Source organism: Harpia harpyja, chromosome 5 (genome assembly GCF_026419915.1).
Source record: "Harpia harpyja isolate bHarHar1 chromosome 5, bHarHar1 primary haplotype, whole genome shotgun sequence".
NCBI lineage: Eukaryota > Metazoa > Chordata > Aves > Accipitriformes > Accipitridae > Harpia > Harpia harpyja.
The window spans coordinates 21540553-21561277 of record NC_068944.1 but is presented as its reverse complement, the minus strand read 5'-3'; the positions used below and the strand labels follow the sequence as shown (position 1 = coordinate 21561277).

Here is a 20725-nt window from a genome sequence, read left to right as displayed (position 1 = left end):
CTGATGGAAGATCGCCACTTTCTAAGTATTTACTGAAATGTCTGTATTTCTGTGTAAAATACAATGCTTTCTTTCCCTTCACTGGTGAGGTATTTATTGCACCCACCTACTGCAAGATTATGCTTAATTGGAAGCCTTGTTGTTTTGTTTGATGCTCTTTTAGATTATTTCACTCTGCATATGAGACTCCCCATGAATTTACTAGAAGAAAAGGGCACTAGGTCCTCCTGCTTATCAAGCTTATAAACAGATTGCACAGTTTATCTTTCAAAAATCCTAGCAAAGCCAAAATGATAATTATAGCTGTAAAATTATTAAAATGTGTTCCTAGCTGAGCTTGTTATCACCTCAAGAATCAATGAAGGAATGGATGCTGTGGATTTGATGATGGGGTTGTTTTAGTGGTTCTTGTTTTACAAAGCACAAGTAAGGAGGTGGTGAAAAGGTCACAGAAGGTGGCAAAAAGGGTGAATTCAGCATTCTGCTATAGAAGGCACTCTTTAGTATCCTCCAAGGATGTTTCTAAAAAGCTAGTCTGAGATATAAAAAAGCCAAAGCTTTGAGATTTACCCTATTTAACCTTTTACATATCCCTGATTCAACACAGTCTCCAGATATACATTGCCAGGACACTTTTCCCTCAGTGTATCAAACTTCTGACCTTGCAGTTGTTATAAGTCAATCACAGTGACGCGTCCTGCTGTACCATGTTATAAATAAAGGTAACTTGCTCATCAAATGCCAAAGAGCTACCAGTACTATACAGCCTGATCCTGCAGTTCTCAAGCAAGATTGCCACTGAGCTAAGGCTTTATTTATACTACTGATGGCCTCAGCTCCCTTTTATTCATAGTGGTATAAATCAGGATTCACCCAAATTAAATCGTGGGTTTAGACAGAAAATTGAGTGCGAGTGGAGAGCCAAAGGACAAATTCCTGTATGCAGTAATCCTTCGGACTTCAGTGCAATCCCTGAAACTTTGCTCAGCAGAGAGCTTGTCCCCCCAGCTACCTGAAACCACTGGGAACCTTGCCTCTATGGAAACTGTAACTTCAATGCTACTGAAAATAATTTCTGAATATTTTTCAGTTCTCATTTCTTCCACTGCCCTCTTATGGAGTGGGGCTGTTTTAGCCAGGCTGTAAGGTCTTCCTTCTGCTTCTTGCATACTGCAGTATATTGCAAAGGCTCTCACTTAGCCCTGTCACTTTGCTTTTCCAAATGGAAATTCAGCTGCAAAAAAGGGAAGAAAAAAGTTGGAGTTAGAGACAAGTTGCTGCAAGAATCATCCCATTGTCCTGAAAGGAGGATCCTGATTTTCCCTTTTCTTGGTTACGAGCCTCAGATTAACCATTAATGAATGTTGGAATGCTTTATTTATATTACTAATGAGTGATATAAAATTTGTGTTGCTGCCAATGCAGGCTGCTCAGAATGCAGGATGAGAACCAATATACACGTACTGTAGATCATGGTGAGCCCAGAAAAGAGACAACATTGTAAAACAAAGCCATCCTACATAGCACAGTCTTGTCATGCAAATCCCAGTATTGGTGATAATTACCTCTCAGTGAATTCAGAAATTGCCCAGTGAATCTCTAGTATCAAAACCTCATAGGCACTGTCCTTGGATTTTACATCCAAATCAAAGCACTCACTGAAAGCCCTGATCTCAGAAAAACAATTTGTTCCAGTTTTAAGGCTGCCTTTTGGTGAGGTTGTTAATAGGACAATGTATTTGTAGGCCAAATCAAATACAGGCTTAGCCAAATTTTTGTTTTACTGTGGAAGAGTTGATCACAACTTCATCACTTGAATTTGTTTGCCTGTCATTCATTAAAATATGAGTACAAGCTATTTCACTCTGGGCCCAGTGACAAGGCTAAATAGTGCCACAGTAAAGAAGTATAAGAGATATGCTCCAGCTGTCCCCTACAACTCCTCCATCCTAAATATATCTCTTCAGTGGTTTGGCTGGCTTAGTTTCCAGGAAGACTAGCAAAGGTTTAGCTCTACATATGGCCGTCAAACTGAATGGGCAATAAATAAACCAGGACTTCTGGGAAAAGGTTTGTTCTCACAACACAACACAGAGTACAGGACTTAGGTAGCTTTGCTGTCCCTGTGTGCTGTGTTCAAAAGAATTTTTGAAAAAGCATGACAATCCAGAATATGGTTCTTTTCTTGTTTACATTATCCTCTTTCATATTATCTTTCAAAACCTCAGTAAAACTCTCCTTTTTCAACATACCTACAAAAACTTGGCAACAGTTAGGTTTTGCTGTGCTAAGAACAGCATCTATCAGGCTGGTGAGGAAGGTCTTACTGCCTCCTTACACTCCGCATCTCCATCTGCTGCCTAATACACAGCATTTAAAGCTCTTGTGGTAGGGAGATGTCTCAGTGTTGTGGGTTTGTGCAGGTGGTACTGGTCCAAGGATAAAACTCTTAGTTCTAAGTTCTAGAAGTAATAATAATTTTCAAGGTTTCTCAACTGTGTCAGCAAAGTGGTATTTATGGCAGTGACAGACACCTTCATACAAAGGGTCAAGGCACAACTCTCCCAGTCTGATCTTGCATTTCTCTTTGCTTGTGATTGCTTTGTGCATGGGCCTGACCCCACTGGCGGAGAGGAGAGGAGAGGAGAGGAGAGGAGAGGAGAGGAGAGGAGAGGAGAGGAGAGGAGAGGAGAGGAGAGGAGAGGAGAGGAGAGGAGAGGAGAGGAGAGGAGAGGAGAGGAGAGGCAGGAAATGGCCTTCAGAAAGTCAAAACTATCTTTTTGTGCTCCAGAAGAATGGGAGTAAACCACTGAGAAAGAATGCAAGCTGGACGAAGGATGTTGGTCAGACACATGAGAAATCTGGAATTGATTTGATTCTCTAGGGTATGTCAGGAATTATGAGCCACCTTTGGGATCTCATCGCCTTCATGGTGATGGAAGTCTTTGGGCTGCTGGCACTGAGACATCAGGCTTTAAGGACCCCTCCAGGCAGGAGAATTCAGAGAATACCTGTCAGAGGAGACATATGCCTGGGCCATTTTCATAGTCATTGAGGACTAAAACTGGGGAGCTTGGCATGACTTGTGTGTATTGCAACCCCACCTCTCACTAAGATTTGCTTCTGTGAAGTTCCCCCACGCTCCATTTCTTTCTCACTTTTCAGAGGGCCTGGAGCAGGGCTGACTCTGCTCCTTGGCCAACCCCAAAGGCATTTGTGTGTCACTATCAGAATGGCAGGGCCGAGGGAGTCTTGCCTGTGGATTCACACCTCCCATCACTTTTGCATGCTGATTTTTTGGACCCACTGTCCCAAGTAGCACAGCATCTGCCAGTCACTCTGTCAGAAATTCTCTCTCAAGAAAATACAGGTGGAAAGCAGCAATTAATTCTGCTCAGCGAAGCACTCATTTAGGCAACATGACTGCTGGGATGATCACCAGAGAGGAGGGCACTTTTTAATGCTGTCCCTTGAGGCCAGAAAAGCCCCAAGTGATCTGTGATAGTCCTGAAGAAGGTATGTTGGAATAGCTGGCTAAAAAAGATGTTTTTCTTTCTGATGCCTTTCCCCTATAGCGCATTCAGGTTAACAAGGAGAAGTTCATTCAACTGTGGAAGCAGAGGTGGCCTCTGGAATACTTTGAGCTTCTTCTGCCCAGATGAACTTGTTTACTGAGGCAGCTTCCCAAGCCTGAAACTCATTCCTTTGAACTTTCACACTTTGTGGGCCATTAATTAAAGATACTAAAGGGAGAGGTTGAGGGAGGGCACAATTGTTTCATTTTGCTTGCTTGTTTGTTTGTTTGGAGTTCAGCCATTGGAAGTGTGATTCCTCTGATGTTTAAAAGAAACCAGACTATAAAATATCCTATTGCTTTTGTCTCTTGGCTTTCTCAGTTGCAGAGCATATTACTCAGCAGGAGAAAAGGAAGCTATGGCTTTCATCTTGGCACCTAGCTACTGGCATTTATGCTTATGTAATCAGCCTTTAGGAGAGACTGTTGCATTTTAACCAATTTTCCTATTGCTCAATTATCAATATGTCATTTCATCCAAATTTCGAGGGGGCTTGACCAGTCCTGTTTTCACCACAGATTCAAAACTGATTACCTCTTTGGGATCCTCATAAACTCCATCTCTGACCTAGTGTTTTCCTGCAGGATAGTCTTTCTGGTAGGCCCTTTATCTGGGGTTATTACTTTGGCTGTCTTAAGAAGTAAGAGCCATCTGGCGGCACGGTTGACCGAGTTTGCACCTGCGTCTACATCTGCACTGTCTGGCCATGTCAGGTGGATGTTAGCTTAAAAGATCCATCTCAGTGTGAGAAAAAGGAAAAGAAAAGGGAGGGAGGGTGTAAAACTGTTATTCCTGCCTCACTGTAACAGCAGGTGCACCAGATGGCTCACAAAGTAATTAGGGTGAAGAAACAGTGTCAAGACTTCATGTGTTGTGGTCTGTAAATGATCATCAAATCAAATTCTTTATCAAAGACAGAATTTTCTCTCTCCCCACTGGCAAATCAATACACATTTGAAACAGTGCATGTGATCTGCTTCCTTACATGCAGGCACCTGGAATGCAGACTGAGAAACCTGGTCAAGAGACCATTCTTGTTAAGCAGCCATCTGTCCAAACAGACTTTCCCAAAGCATTCCCAGCCTGTTGAGTAGTTATGCTTCACTTTATTTGAAGACCACCTTTCCTAAAAAATATTTTTTTTCAGCTCCTTAAGTGGTCACCTAGAAGAGAATTTGTTATGCAGTATGTAAGGTACAAACACAAAAACTTCCTGGTACGGTTATGCTTTGGCAGCAGAACAGGACCTGGTGCTGGTTTCATCTACAGACCTGATTATTTCTAAAGCTTCTCATAGTTTTCCCCCTTTTCTTAGTTTTTCACCATATTAGCTCCCTTAGACACAGAGAGGTACTGGCTCCTGCTTGAGTCTGCTGGACAGATCTACTATGTTATGATTAGCATATGGGTTATCTATTAGCATATAGTAACGTACTATCCCAGTGTCTCAGCGTAGGGTGCCTCAGTAGAGGACCACTGCATCCCTGCACAGTCTACGTTTTTGAAAAGGACTGCTGCTGCACAGCTGTCTGCTGCCCTTCTTTTCACCTATCCCCTCTCTAACTCATCTGAAAAAACCACTCTAACTACCAGTGTGTTCTCTCCATTTCAAATCCTGCATTGTGCCCAGGGAGCTCTGCACCATTCTGGCACCCCTGGGAGCAACAGTGACAGAGATCACAACCATTGGTGAGCAGTTAATAACGGGCCTGAGGCTTTGAATACTTTTACAAGGGTATTTCTCTTCATGTTCTGAAACATGTCTCTCTGTCACACACAGCATTTCATCAAATAACTACAGTAAAGTAATATCGCATGAAGAAGGAGAAGCCTAAAACCGAGCTTTCAGCTGGCTTTTCAGATAATCACAGAATAGTGGGGGAGCAGCTGTACAAGGCTTAGATACTCCAGGATAAATTCTATAGAAAAACTTACACATAGAAAGAAGTTTTAACAATGTGCATAACACTAGCCTGGGATTTGAATCTAAGAAAGGCAGTCTGTTGTTCTGCTGATATTTACTACAAACTGCATCATTTTTTATTTGACTGTCAGCAAGTTTGGGATTTTTTTCTAAATGATATTCTGCTATGGTGAGCTTACAGCTAAAAATTGATAGGAGATTTACCTTTCCGAGTCTGTGATTTTTTTTTTTTTTGGAAAGCCAGACTGTAGCTGAATGTTCTCTGCTGAAGAAAGTTATGACTGAGTTAAACTGGTATAGAGTCCCTGTGGCAAACATGTGCCACACGCAGGAGAAGAAACCTCACGTGGGTTACAGCGCAGTGGACTGTAGTGGACTGCTGTAGTGAGGGGCTTGTAGTCTGGAAGTACAGTGTGAATCATGTGATGCTGAACCTGAGAAAGTTCTCCAGAAACTACAGTTGCATTTGCAGCATTTAGGTATATAAATCTGAAATGATGATTTTGGGTTGTTTTGGTTTTTTTTTTTAAACCCACTCAAAATCTAGCCAGCAGTATCTAAACTTGCTGGGCTTTTTTGGCTCTTACTCATTTTCCACTGACATCCAAAATCTAATCAGGGGACAGTCTAATTCCTCTTAGTGGTCGCTACATCTCTGGGGCTGGACTGGGCCCCACAGAAATCAGAAGTGCTCTTGCTTTCTTTTGAAATGCTGCTTTCCATCTACTCTCCTCTCCCTCTCCTCTCTCTCATCTTCCCCCAGGTTTGGAAGGCCTCTGAGCCCAATTCTTAAGCACATGCTATTGCAGAAAAGGTGCATGGGGGGAACACCTCATTGTGTCTTCTCAGGAGGAAAACTCACCTCAGGTAGCAGGCTCTGGGTCCCCACCACATGGAAGAGCCTTCATTCCCTGGGATGGTTTGGCACAGAGCCTGAAGTTTAGTCTTTCTTGCTAACTAGATGAAAGCAGGTACCTGCTCAGGGTTTTCTGGACCAGCTGGATTTTAATTTCTGCTCAGTGAACTGGGTGTTTTCTGTTTTGTGCAGAGCAGTGCCTAATTTGGACTTACGCATCCTTTATTGCTCCTAGCCCTCAGTTTAATATAGAGTCAGCAGTTCAACTCTTTTAGTTTCTGCACTCTGTTCAAAGCTAGATAATTATCTATCCCTGTAATCACAGTGGCGAGCAGTGTGTCAGTACCTTACAAGTGCACTCCTGGCTACTCATAGCAATACTTTTCTCCTCCACTCCAGTAAAAAGGAGCCACATTTCCCCATTGGTATTGCTAAAATCACCCTTGCAAATCAAACCTAAACAAATGAAGCAGCTCTTGTGTATCTACTCCGACCTTAACTGTTTCCAGAGCAGATAAGGTATTCTGGATCACTTTGCCATACATCTGGAGCTTACACCATCAAATATGTCTTCACTGAAATGTGAAAAAAATAATCTGTTTGTAAAATACCTAAATCTTCATTTTCATGTAAGAGGCAGTCAAGGAGCTATCCTCAGCTTTAGTTTGCATTTTGTTTTTATAATATCTTCATAGGTACTTGAAAATACAGTTTATTTTCTTACTGCTTTTGATTACTCCTGGTTGGTAAACAATGAAGACTAATTGTTTTCTGATGTAACAGAAGCAAACGTGATTCTTATTCACAAGTAACCTTGGCAGTGTCAGGAGGGGCACACACATCCCAGCCCCCCAGCTGTTCTCAGCCAGCTACACTTACAGAGTCACGAAGAAAGCTCATGTTGTTGCTGTTTCTTAGGTAGATAAAACTATGGCAGAGAACTAAGATACAGTCCAAGTCTCATATTCAAATTAATTTTTTAAAGTATTTTAAGTATTCAAAGTAATTAAGTTGAAATGCATCTTTGACCTTATTTCCCTGTTTTTATAAAGCTCTTAAATTTTTACAGAACATTTGAGGATCTGCTTGTTTTCCTGTTGTATAATCTTAGCTTCCATATCTTGCTGAAAGACCTGTGGCAGGAACATAAAAGCAGTGATGGGACTTTTCTTGGAGTAGATCTGCATGGAAAAGAAGAGCAGGAAGCAGCCCGGCCCCATCCCAGCCCAGGTCCCAGTCGAGTTGCTGAGAGGCAAGGCTTTACTGGTGCAGGTACAGTGCCATGTTTTAGAACTTCCATTGCTTCCACTTAAGGTTAGTAGCAGGGCTCTGTATAGCAATGTGTGGACATACAAGCTGGGATGAAACCTACCTCGGGCATCATGCTGTATCCCTTTGCAAAACACAAACACACCCTTAGTGATGAGTGGAAGAGGGGGCATGTAAATCTTAAGGCAGACATCTTTTTTCACAGAAGTATATAAGGAGTCAGAGTAATTTGACTGCTTATAAAATAAAGTGAATGGATATACTTGCACTGGTAAATGATGGAATACAAAAAAATGTTATCATTCTGCAAATGTTATCTGTTATATGTTTGCAAACAAAGAAAGAAAAGAAATAGCAAAATTATACTATTAATTCAGTCATTTTGCTCTGTGTTAATGTTTCTTTGAATCAAATTATTCTATAATGACCTATTCAGTGTTTTGCATTATCTTTGAAACAGATTGTCTATTATTTTGGTACTTCTCTGGCCCCTAAAAATGTCTCTCAGCTCTTCAAACATTGATGTAGGAAAGTAATATTTATTTCTGTTTCATAAATAGGAAAGTGAGGTACTGGGATCCTAAAAATCTTAGGTACTGGTGGGAGTGGTCCCAGTGAATTTCTGTGCATAAGTTTTGCAATGGCAGAGCCTAACAGAGGACCAAGATCAAACAAGAATGAGGACAGGACTGTGTCTGAAGCTAGATCACCTCACACTGAGGTTGGACTATCCTTCCTTAGTTGCAGCAGGAGTTTTGCCCAAGTAAGAACTATAAAATTAGGTCTCTATGCATGTTAACATTTTTAACGAAATCCTTTACTCATAAGTCGTCAGTGTAAGAGTCAAATTTGCAGTATTTAATAGTGGAGTATTTACTTGTGGTCGGCTTGGGTTCAAACACCCTTTCAGTAACCTAATTCTGCATTGTGAGGATGCCATGCCAAAATATTGAGCTTGTTTTGAGCAAAAAGCCGACTGTGCTCAGTATAACTGTGCTGAAACCGTTGTAGGACTAAGCCCTATGTAGCAGTTACACTATTTGAATTAAGAGACTCAGTAGAATATTTTTGCAGCTTTTCTAATTAAAATAATAATTATGTAGTGTCTATTAGCATGGATTTCCAAATGTAAGCCTCAGGGTCAAATGGCTTAGAAAACTGAAACTCTCTGCTCCCTTTGTAGGAAAAAAGAAGACAAGACAGTTCTGGGCAGCTTCGTTTACATAAATTACAAACATTGCTTACCAATAATTCTATCTACTGAGTTCTGCTCTTCAGCTGGAATCTTTCTGCATAAATGGCAAAAAATTATTGCTCATGCACCCCAGCAGCATGCACCCCAGCAGCATGCACCCCAGAAATGGTCAGTCACTCTCATCAACAGGTAGTGATTTTATGTTTGATAGTACAGTAGAAAGAGGTCAGAGGGCGCATGGTCTTTTTGTGAGCATGGATAGTGTTCATAGGTCTTGTGTTCTTGAGTACGGCAGGTAAAGCTCATATAACCTGGTTAGCTTTGGGACTAAAAGAACACATGATCAAGGTAGTTAGGAGGCCTCTTTGGGAAGACAATACCAAACCAGCAGAAGTAGATTTGAAATCACAGAACTGAGCCCAATTAGCTGCACATCAGAGTAGATGCTGGTGAAGTGATTTTCCTTGAACTGAAGCTGTGTGGTGGAGGATCAATCAATCAATTTATAAGCACCTCAAGGGTATAATAGTCTAGTGAATGTGAATTTGTCAAGGAGAAATTGTATCACACCAATCTAATTTCTTTCTTTGACAGGATAAGTGAATAAGGGGGAAGCAGTAGATGTGATATATCTTGACTTCAGTAAGGCTCTTGAGTCTCCTACATAGCATTATCTTAAGCAAATTAAGGCATATGATTAAATCACCACAGAGAAAGCTCACAGCTGGTTGAGAAAACAAAATCAAAGAGAAACTATCAATGATTTGTTGTCCCATCTGGGAGGACATGTAAAATGGGGTGTTTCTGAGCCCAGTTCTATTCAATCCTTTGCTGATCAATGATCTGGATGATGAAATGATGAGGATGCTTTTAAATTTGGAAGTATTTCCAGAAAGTGGAAAGTTGTTCTAAAATCAGCTAGTGGAAATTTCATAAAGGCACATGCAATTGCTATAGAAGTGCTTTGCATACATGAAATGGGGAAAAAACAGTAGTAGTATAAGGCAGAAAAGGAGTTAGAAGTTAGGGGGACACAGACAGTGGCAACAGTGTGACACTATGTTAAAAAAGATTCTTCTTATTCTTAGATACATTAATTTTCATTTGTAAAGGCCAAGAGGCTCTAGATTTTGTGTCATTTTGTTGTGTATTGAGAAGTGTAGATGTTCTTTATTTCTTTCTCTCTAATTGAAGCTCTTCAAGTTTATCGAGTTTTCTTGTTTGCCTTTTTGGTGGTTTGGTTTTTTTGTGTTTAGAAACATCCCTAAACAGATGAAACTCTGCTTTTGATGTTGGCAACTAAGATTTACAGAAAAAATTAATTTCTGTCTATTTAGGGCTTTGTAAATTTGATAGTATTATACCACTTTCTTCTGCATCTCTGTTCTACTGATTGGAGCAACACAGGTGAACTAAATGAGTAATGTTAGTCAAGAAAACACTGTGGCATTATAGAGTAACTATTCATGAAGAAAAAGCCTTGAAACATTTCCAGAAGTGGAGGCAGAGAATTTATTGTTCCTGCTGGAACCCAGAATAACTACTGCTTTGTGTCATCATTTTATAATCCTTGTCTGTCAATAAACATAACTGTAGCTAGCAATAAAAAAGATACAGGCTCAGTCAGGCAATGCTACTCTGGTAAAACAAATTTATGAGCCAGTTAATATTTTTAATCCTGTTATAGAGATGACCTCAAAACCCAGACCATTTATCTAAGCCTCTGTCCCCTAAAGGAGCACATGTGGATGTCAGATAAGTGAAACCTGCTTTTGAATCATGTTGATCTTGGGCTGACGTTGGGCAACAAGAGGGAGAAAGGGTGGAACTGTAGACATCTGTCTGCAAAAACAAACCAGCCCCATTAGTGTCTGTCTCCTACCTAGTACAGAGTTGGTCAAACACTCTTGCAGACTCAAATGAAGCTGTTCATCTGATAACATAAAATTCAGTATGTTGTATTTTTCCCTTTTCCACATCAGTTACATGCCAGCGATTATTCTAGTTCCACCATTGATCCAAGATGACTTATCACAACAGGGAGTCATTCTGTTTACACTACTTCAGAAATCTCTGAGATGTTATTTGATCTACAGCATCCATTAGACACAAAGAATACATTTTCTTCTCTATTGTTTCATCTTATTAGCAAGATATGGCAATGACACTGTCTGCTAATTGCTATCCAACTAGTGCTTTGTGCCTTGTTAATTTTGATTAAGACACTTTTCCTGTATAGCACAGTGTAGATATTACTAATAAGGGAAAGACAAGTAGTTAATTGGTGTCTTGAGTGTTACCCAGACAAATAAAAAATTGACTGATAATCAGTTTTTCACTGAGGGAAGGGCCATCTCTTGTCACCAGCTTCTACACTGTCCTTTCTCTCTATGCTGTAATGTATAATATCTTATACTTGTAAAAGGTGTTGAGATCCATAATGGCTACCAGAAGAATACATGCTGCTGCCCACAACTTATAATGAATTAATACAAAGGAATGCTTGCTTTTTAAACCTCAGTCAATTATTTTCCTGAAGGTGAAAGCCAGGGGAGGTCCTAGATCAGAGTGTATTTTTGCACTGATTGTCTGAGTCTCCTGGAAAGTCTGCAAGATATCGAGGCAAGACACATGGTCTTAACAACTTGGTTACAGGATCCACCCAATATAAAGTGAGAAGGGCTATAAAGATACGTATTGTTCTTGTTTGGGGAAGCCAGATGAGTCAGTCTGGCAACAGAGGTTCTGCTTCTAGTTCTAGTCTGTCATATAAGGGAAGAATTTTTGATGGCTCCAGCCAGTGATCCTTTGAGTCCTGAAAGAAAATATCTGAAAGTGCAAGGAAAAGAGTTTTCTTTCACCCAAACTACTCATAAATTCTATTTGTTCTTGGACTTAGACCCAAATCCACACCTTCTGCACGTCCTCATCAAAAATACAGGTTGATGTTTCAGTTCTTATGTCTTATGTATACCAATGTCCTCTAGTGCCCACACAGAGATATATCTCAGGCAAAACAAATGATGACTGTTAACAGAGTGTGAACTAACTGTTGAGATAGGCGCACAGGGGCAGCATTCAAATATCCTAAAACAGGAGATAATGCAAGCTTTCTGGTTGCAAGGAAATACATTTACATACCCGGTCTTGTAGAGGAGATGGATTCAGTGTAAGTTATCTTTCAGCAAGTTGGTGGTTTGTGGAGAATTGGTGTCCTGCACCCCCCCACTGAAGGCAGAGCTGTAAGTATGCAGCATCTCTGAAGTAAGGACAAGACTCTTAGATATACATGCCTGCAATAAAGACAAATTTGGTAACTGTGTGGAATGCTACACATCGTATTCAATGTCTGTTCACTACAAATATTTACTTGCAAGAAAATATTCTGGTTTCACTGTTAATTTTATTCAAATTCCTGTATCTGAAGAACCACCTTCAGACAAATAATCAGTTAAGTGTAGCAGCTGAAAACAAACCCTAGCAAGACTATAGCATCAATTAATTTCTTAGACATTGGAATGGCTCTCTGGATAACAATCAATCAGAAGCAGCCAGACAAGAAAAATAAAGAGGTAAGATGAGTGCAACAAAAAGGCCCACTAAATTCTGTACAGTCTAGTGACAGTCAAACTCTAGATATATCTTCCTACAGAACTGCAAGAAGGCTACGTGTGATCTTAATCATATGTGATGATATGGGTGAGCAGAGCTCAGTGCAGCACCCTTGCACTCTTCATTCTGCCTAATGTGCCAGTGCTCCAGCACACAGAAGCTGATGAGTTCCAACTTCTCAACCACTCTCTGAACTTACAGACATTATCAATTTAAAAATCACACCTCTATCTGAAAATATTTTACCTCTATTGTTATAATAACACCTATGATTAAAGAGGGAGAAGAGAAACCTATCAATTTTTATCTCTTCTCTCCTGGTTTGTTTTCTTGTGCATTTGAAAGCAATCTGTACATTGTCTGTTTCAATGTTTGCTCAGTCTAGTCACTCTGTTATCCTGGGGGGAAGGACATAAGGGAGGGGTTGGGGAAGGAGAGAGAGAAAAGCATCACATAGCAACAAAAGAAGGAATTAAAAAAGAAACAAGATAATACAACTTTAAAATTTGAAAAAAAATTAGCACAGGTGTTAGTGGATGCATCTAGAGAAGGATAAGGAAAGTGTTTTAATTGACTGGATTTCGAGCTAACATCTCCTCTTGGAGAAAGGAAGGCCTGTGTCAATTTTCTCTGTGCAGGGAAGGCAGAGCGAGCAGGAGAGGAAAAGCAGGTGAGAACACTCGTCCCTCCTGTCACTGCCGTTCTGCGCCTGTGTTGAGATGTGCACGTGTTACACACAACCTGGACAAAATGACTGATGTACTTCTCTTGCAAGTCTGTTTGCGAAAGAGCAAATGCTCTCCTAGTCAGTCCACTTCCCCTCTCTGTCTCAGCACAATTGTCAAGTTTGAAAATTACAGATATTGCATATGCTTAGGGAATTGCTAACTCACCCTCCTGATTTCTTCTTTCCCTTCTTTTCACTGGGTGGGCAGTTTTCATTTTTCACATTCAATATCACTCGTTGTTTTCTCCTTTCAAATCTAACAGTGACACAGGAAGAAAAAATGAAGACATCAATAGTATAAAGAATACCTCATCGGTTTTGATTTATTATTTTTTCCCTTTCCTTGCAGAGAAAACTGTAGATTTAATTTGAGGAGGACCCAGTTGGTAAACTGCTACTGAGCAGGAATTCAGCTGGAGAAAAATGCAACTCAACAAGAGCAGTTTTGATAAGCTTACTTAAATCCCTTTTACATGAGCTCTTTCTTTCCCTCTTCTACACAATATGTGTCACGTTGGCTCTTGTAATACTGACTACCCTAAAAGGCCACCTTGAAATACATTTCACAAAATACCATTTCCAAAACATGTTTTCAAAACTTCATTTATGATTAGAGAGGGGAGCTGAAAATTTAACCTTTGATCTAGACTAAACTTTTTGCCGGTTCACCCTGAACTGTCATTTCCACTGAATTAACTAAAAGAGACAGAACATGTGAGAAGCAAAAGCCTGTTTTCTGAAAATGCTGATTTTTCCAGTGTCTCACAGACAAGTTGGAACTAGTCTGTATCAAGCTGCTTTTAAAAACAATATTTATATTATTGCAATATTTCTTCTTTCAAATAAAGACAATTTAATGACAGATTTATAAGTGATGGAGGTCACCATTTCCCCACCCCCTTTGCTACAATGTGCAGTAGCCTTTACCTGAAGACGCCATTGCTAGATCTAGGGAGAGCTGATTCCATATATCTGTTTAGTCCTTGATGTGGCTGAAGGGATTTTCTACTCACCGTGCAACCAGAGGTGACCAATCCCAGAGTGAGCTATTAATCCCCATCCCTTTTGCAAAAATACCTGGGTCTCGGTGTTTTCAAAACTCAGATGCTGAGGCAAATTTTAGTTTCCTAAAGCTAAATGTGTGTTCTGATTTTCCAAGTGACCAGAGAGGCAACTTGGCCCAGGGAAACAGGTACAGGAGGGAAGGAGGGAGAGGGAGGAGTGGCAGGTTTGGTCGCTGTGTCTAAAATTGACATTGACATACCAGCTTTGTGGGATTGAGGCCTGGCTTGCCCTACATCTCTGTAAAGTGCTTAGCACATTTTGGACCCTATGAGCTGTTGCATTAATAATGACCTTGGCTCGCGAATAACAAATGGCCTTAAGCTCAGTCCAGTCAATATTTAACCTGGGTCAGGAGGGAAAAGAAGGTGGCACTCCAAGCCCTGTCCATCTGAGCTCCCTGTCCATCTGAGCTGTGAGGTAAAGCTCTCAGCCGTTCGGTGGATGTTCACATTATGTTCACGCCTGCTGGTTTTTTCATTAGCTCTGAAATGGTTAACAGCAAGAATAATTCAAAATACTGTCTTTGGCTCCTGATCTTTTTTTGAGTGCTCTCTGTGGATCCAGACCAATGTCAAATTCTTGTTTACTGTCCCAAGATTTTTTCCTTGTGACAGCTGAGACTATCAGAGATGGCTTAGGAAAAGATTCTTGAACACAAATGTGGCAAAAAGGTGCTGCAGCTCTTTGTACCAGGGCAACCCAAGATAGGTTCAGCTGTATCTGTAAAGATTACATGCCATTTAATAAGAAGTTGTTCATCTGACATAAATTTCATGTACTGGAAATGATTATTCAGTGAAAATAATCCAAAAAGGACAAAATGAACTCCAAAATAGTAATCCATATTCTGGGCTTTTACAGTGCTAATGTAAAGTCATGGGAAAAGGATATGATGATATACAGAATTTATGAGCCACTGGAAACAACAAGAGACAGTGCAATAATGCTAACAATAACAATTTGTGTCTTTGCAGTGTTCAGTGCAGGAAGATGATAGGAAAAGAATGTAATACAGTTTAACAATCAATGATCTTTAGAATGTAATATTCCTGAAAGGGTTTTCCCAGAGAGGATTCTACTCATGATGGCGGAGAAAGAGGGAGAGAGAAATTCTCTGTATTAGTTTTAGGTTTGTAAAGCAGTTTCTATTTTCCAAGGAAAATGGTAATGAAAGAAAAAAAGAGTAACATTTATTCACCATTTTGTAACTACTAAATACAGATGTACTACAATAATACAGATTATTTTGTTTCTAATTTTAAAATGTACGAGTGTTATAATTATGTTAAGCTCCTTGGATGTTACAGGTCAGCATTGACTAAAAAAATTGATCGCTAAACAAGCTGTAGTCAATATTTATTTTTATACTTCCAAAAATTGTAGTCAATGGTTACATATTTGTGAATATGCATTTTGTGATTTATTTCTGCTAGCAAACCCTCTTTCTACAAATAAAGATTATTTAGTTCCTCTTTCAAGAAAAAGTGCAGATAAATGGAGCCACATAATAAGGTGGGTGAGCATTTGGTGTGGGGGTTTGAGTAGAGGGAGGTGCAAGGCAGTTGTGAGTACCAATTAAAAGCAAAATATCTCTAGAGAGAATTCATTTATGTTTTTTCTGCTTGTAGGGAAGCTTTCTAATGAAGGAAATGTCCTTCAAATTCAATGCTAAGTGCTGCTAGACTGAAGTGTGTATTATAACTCCAATCTTAAAGACTAACAGATGTTTTAACTTCTGTTAAAAGACAAACCACAATTTTTTGAGACTATCAGTGTTAGTGGGTGCTTGTTTACAGTTAGTATCCTTAAGGAAAACAAACTTTAACCTTGACACAATGATGGAAACTGAAAAAAGAAAAATGACTGGCTGAACCACTCCATTTCCTTTCAAGGGCCTGGTGCAGCAGCGCAAGACGTCTTCCTGTGCGACATGCAGAGGCTTTAACAATAGCACATGTGGAAAACTGTTTAAATTTTTTTTTTTAAATAGTCAATGATGAATTTCTGAAACAATGAATGTTCAGATCTAACTTCCTTCAGCCTTCTCCCCTCCTGCTCCTTGTCCCCCCTGTAATTTTATATAAGATCTTTACATCATAGCTGGAAAATTCAGCATTTATAAAATAAATTAGGTGTATGATGCACTGAATGTCAATAGCAGCATAAAGGATTGGGGGGGAGGTTAGACATTTTGTTTAATTTTAAATAATTTTGTTTAATGATACAAACTAGTTGATGAAGATATATCTCAAGTTTGTACCTGTTCTTGGTACCCAAGTTCTGCAGAACAAGGAGAACTGAAACACCTGAAGAACTGAGTCTTCACGTATAGCCAGCAGAGGGAGGTATTTCTGAGGGTAACTCAGCCTGTCCTGAGACATGGGAAGGATGGACACCTTTTTATTTCTCTCACCACCGCCTCAGTGACTATATAAGCTCAGCTGGCTTGTTTACAACACTCCAAAATTAATTTTGTATGTGGTTATACTTAGGTGACAGAAAGTCCACCTATATTCTTTGTTGTTGGCTGGTTTTTTTTTTTTCCCCAGTAGCTTTAAGTGAGTCTGCAGCACTGCAGTAAAAGCTGAAGTTAGTGATAATTTTCTTAGGTCATATCCATTGCATGATGTTTTTGAGGAGCACAGAAGTGATGTAGGAGCTCAGTTCTACTTTTCATGGTTATACAAACTGCCACTGAAAACAATACTGAGCGAGGAAAGCAAAACTGTGCCCCAAAGCACGAAGAGGATATCCTACTTCCACTGACCATACGTGGATGACAAAGGAAACAGGATTTGACTGAAATGGCACAGCTAGTGACAACAGCAATATAAATACCTATAAAAGCAGTATAGTTAACATATAAAGCAATGTTTTGGTACCATTGTGAGTGAAGGATTTTCCAAAGAGGAACATCAGCTGATCCACTGGAGAACCACCTGAGTGCACTGTTCAGTCTGTTGCATGATCGCTTTAGTTTTTAGTTTTAAAAGAAAAGAAGTAAAATGTTTCTTATGAGTTATTTTTTTCACTTAAACCATTCTAATAAAAATGCTCAGGACTGTTTTTCTTCAAAATTTGAGAACAGAAAAGCTGTTAGTTGGGGTTTTGCTTTTTTCTGGGTACACCTCCAGCATTTTCCTGTTCCTTGCAAGTGTTGCCTGCATTGACTGCACCTCTTTAAGATTGTGCAGTGAAGCTAAAAGGTTCCTTTGCAATTTGTGACCTCCACGACTTTTCTAAACAAGAGCACAGGAAGCTTCAGAGGCAGCAAATTTGGAGCTGCTGTATGTTAATCGACTCATTACCTTTCACAAAACAATGACCTCTACTAACCTCTTCTCTAACATGGCCCTCAAACTAAATTCTTCCTCTGCCCTGATGGGTTACCTCATCGAGTGTACGTCAGTCTGCTTCCTCCCTGAGTACTTCTCTAATTCCCATTTGGTGCTGAGCACAGACTAGATCTCTGTATTACTCTTTAGTCTGCTCTCTTCTAGTTTTCCAGGTCTTCTTGTTTGTTCTGGGCCTTGTTCTTGTTGCTTTCTGTGCCTCTGCAGCTTCTGTTCTTTTTAGAAATATCATTGGAGTGACAGTGGTTAATGTGAACACTTCACAGAATTTCTTGATGCCAGAATTATGAAAATCTCCTCTTGATCATATTTTTCCATTACTCACTACACAAAGTGCTGAAGCAATACCTCAAGGAATGTTGGGGGTTTTTTATTTTTCCTTGCATCATCCCCAGTTTCAGCTGATCATTGATTTCTTCTGAGCCAGGATTCAAATATGTTGGACTCTGTTCCTTCTGGCTCCTGCAGATCTTTTGACTGCCATCTGACCAGGGCCCCATAGCTTTCATCTGTTTTCACTCCAAATCCTTCTAAAATGTAAAATTATGGCCTCTAGCCAGCATGTCGCTTTTTGCTTTTGCTGTGGCCCAGACCTCAGTTAAAGATTTAACAAAAGCAAAAAAGCTCTGTTTCAAGCCAAATAAAGGAATAAAATCTAAAAGTTTTTCCAGATGAGAATGTTGGACCTTTCACAGGCAGCTCATATACCCTTTGGCAATTGAAATCTAGCACAAGCTTTGCTCACATAATAGGAAATAGCTTTTCTTTTAGATAAACTATTTCTGGAGCTTGTAATTGTTGCCTTTTTCTTTTAATACCTCTTATTTTATAAAATCTACATGAAAGATGAAAGCAAATTAAACTTTGCATCTGTGGAGGCAGACTTCCTGTGTTATCATGTCTAGTTCTGTGCTGGGAGTGCGGGATAGCAGCAGCTGCTTTTACTTCAGTGGACACCACTCCACACAGCTTCCACTTGCAAGTATGTAATCAGTCCCTGCAAGGGTATACAGGGCTGTCCTGAGTTTTCCCATACCTGTGGAAGACCCCCGCTCTGCAAGGACTGACATGCCCAGTGGAACGTCTGAATCTTATAGATGATGTATATACTTATAAAGCAGTGTTTGCTTTTGAACATCAACAGCAGAGCCCCCATTTTAACAAAGCATTCCAATAAAACTGTGTTATGCTCAGGGGAATCTGCTATTTAAAATCCAGTGGGAGTGGGGGCATTGAAAGCTGATTATTTTCATGCTTATTGCACTGTGAGATTTTGTTTGCTATTGACATGACTTTACAAGGAGAAACTCAAATGAGGGATGGGGTGGATGAGAGGATGAACTCTTTCACTCCCACTTTCCAAATGACAGGCCTGCTGCAATGTAGTTATATACCACATTCATGCTAAGCTTTTTCAGAGTACAAAGTACTACTCAAACACAATGGGTGATTACTACAATTTCCTCTCTTTGGCTCATAGACACTATATCCGTAAGCATATCTTAATTTGCTGTTTGTGATGCTAAGTGCTGGACAGGATTTTCCTCTGCCATTTATGTTCCCAGCAGAATTTCTCCTTGCTGTACAGTTCTCATCAGTGCAGCGTGAGTGCGTGTCTACTGGGGCAACCCAAACCCAGGCTGGGCTGCTCTCCGCCTGCTGGGGAACACAGTCCTGGATGTACTACTGGAAGAGATGATTCAGAAGGACTCATGACATTAAAGCACTTCTGTCCAAATATATGACACACATTTGGAATGTGTGACACTTAAAACTGATCCAGCCGGAGAGTGATTTTAAACAGAAGATGGTGAATCTTTTATTTCTCCGATGGCTTTGAGAGAGAATGGATTTCCTTCTCCTCCCAAACCACAGACTTCTTTCCTTCCTCCTTAATTCTCAGAACATCTTACTTGGCATAGACGTTTGTGAGCCACTGCTGCAAAACTAAGTTTAGCTCATGAAAACAGAATCACAGCAACTACTGGTTATTCTTTAAGACTTAGTTTCACGTAGCGAAACATATGTATTGGATTAGGGTTTTTTTTCTGTTCCACACATTTTACCTTGAACTTGTTATATTTAATGAAAAAAAAAATTCTTTCTGTTTTTCTGGGGGGTTGTTTTGTATGGATGCCAGCAGACACATTGGAAGTCTTAGCATCAGCAGTATTAACGCACTGAATCGTATAAAAAATATCTCTCACTGTTCCAAGCACAGCTAGAGTCCCAAGGTACCAAATACAGATATTTCCCATGAAGGTCAAGGGTGGCCTTTAATTAAGCTGAGGAACAGGCTGCCAGCTGCAGCTTGAAGCCTAATATTGCAACGGCAGGTAAGGAAGAAAGTGAATGTGCAGATAGCTTTTGAAAGCGGTGGTGAGACAGAAGAGTGAAAATGTGGGGGATGTAGAGACGAGTTGAAGGGGGAAAACAGGCAGGAATACAGAGGTATCAATGTGAAATAAAAGAGGGAAGAGGATTAAGAGGAACAAGGAACACAGAAAATTTGAAAATGCACTGTGAAAGGAGATCTCTTTTTATGGAGAAAGTATAGAAGGTGTGGCATGCACAGCTTAGCTAAATGAAGACTATGTGGATCTTGTTGCTGTCTATAATTTCATTATAAGGACACATACTAGGAAGAGAAAGGAATTTCTTAAACTAAAGGAATGAATTTGCCTAAGAAGAAGAAACTTAACCATGGATAAAATCAGAGTGGAAACTGGATTTCTAATTCTAAGAAAAGGTTTTCTAACAGCTAGGCTCTGTGGGAACTCTGAGGTAAAGCCTCCACCTTTGTTTAAGGTGGTACTTGATCACTCCATGAAAGCAATTATATGACATGAATCTTCCCAGGCCTCTATTTCTACAATATATCACATTTACCCGCACATACATATAGAATGAGATGAAATACAGAATGGGTAATACGAAAGTTTACATGACCTTCATTGGTGTTATTGTGGAAACCGAGATAATACCACCATAGCAGTAAATGCTCATTTCATTTGCGTTTGGGGAAATTGTTTCTTGAAAACATTTATTGTCATGGAGTACTTCACCTGAGACATTTTCAGTAAGAAACAAAATGTTCTATAAGCAGAATGGCTTTAATATAGCATTGCTCTCTGAAACTGAAATACCTT

At 39.9% G+C, this 20725-nt stretch overlaps 1 long non-coding RNA gene across 1 annotated transcript in view; it reads right to left on the bottom strand.

Annotated features, from left to right (window-relative positions):
- Positions 1-666: 666 nt before the first annotated feature.
- The window catches only part of LOC128141871 (uncharacterized), a 46720-nt gene continuing 26661 nt past the window's right edge, over positions 667-20725 (bottom strand). Inside the window, exons 3-5 of the long non-coding RNA XR_008235205.1 lie at positions 13325-13414; positions 11961-12112; positions 667-1234 (exon numbers count right to left, since the gene is read on the bottom strand). This is a non-coding gene — a long non-coding RNA (uncharacterized LOC128141871). The remainder of the gene's footprint in view (positions 1235-11960; positions 12113-13324; positions 13415-20725) is intronic.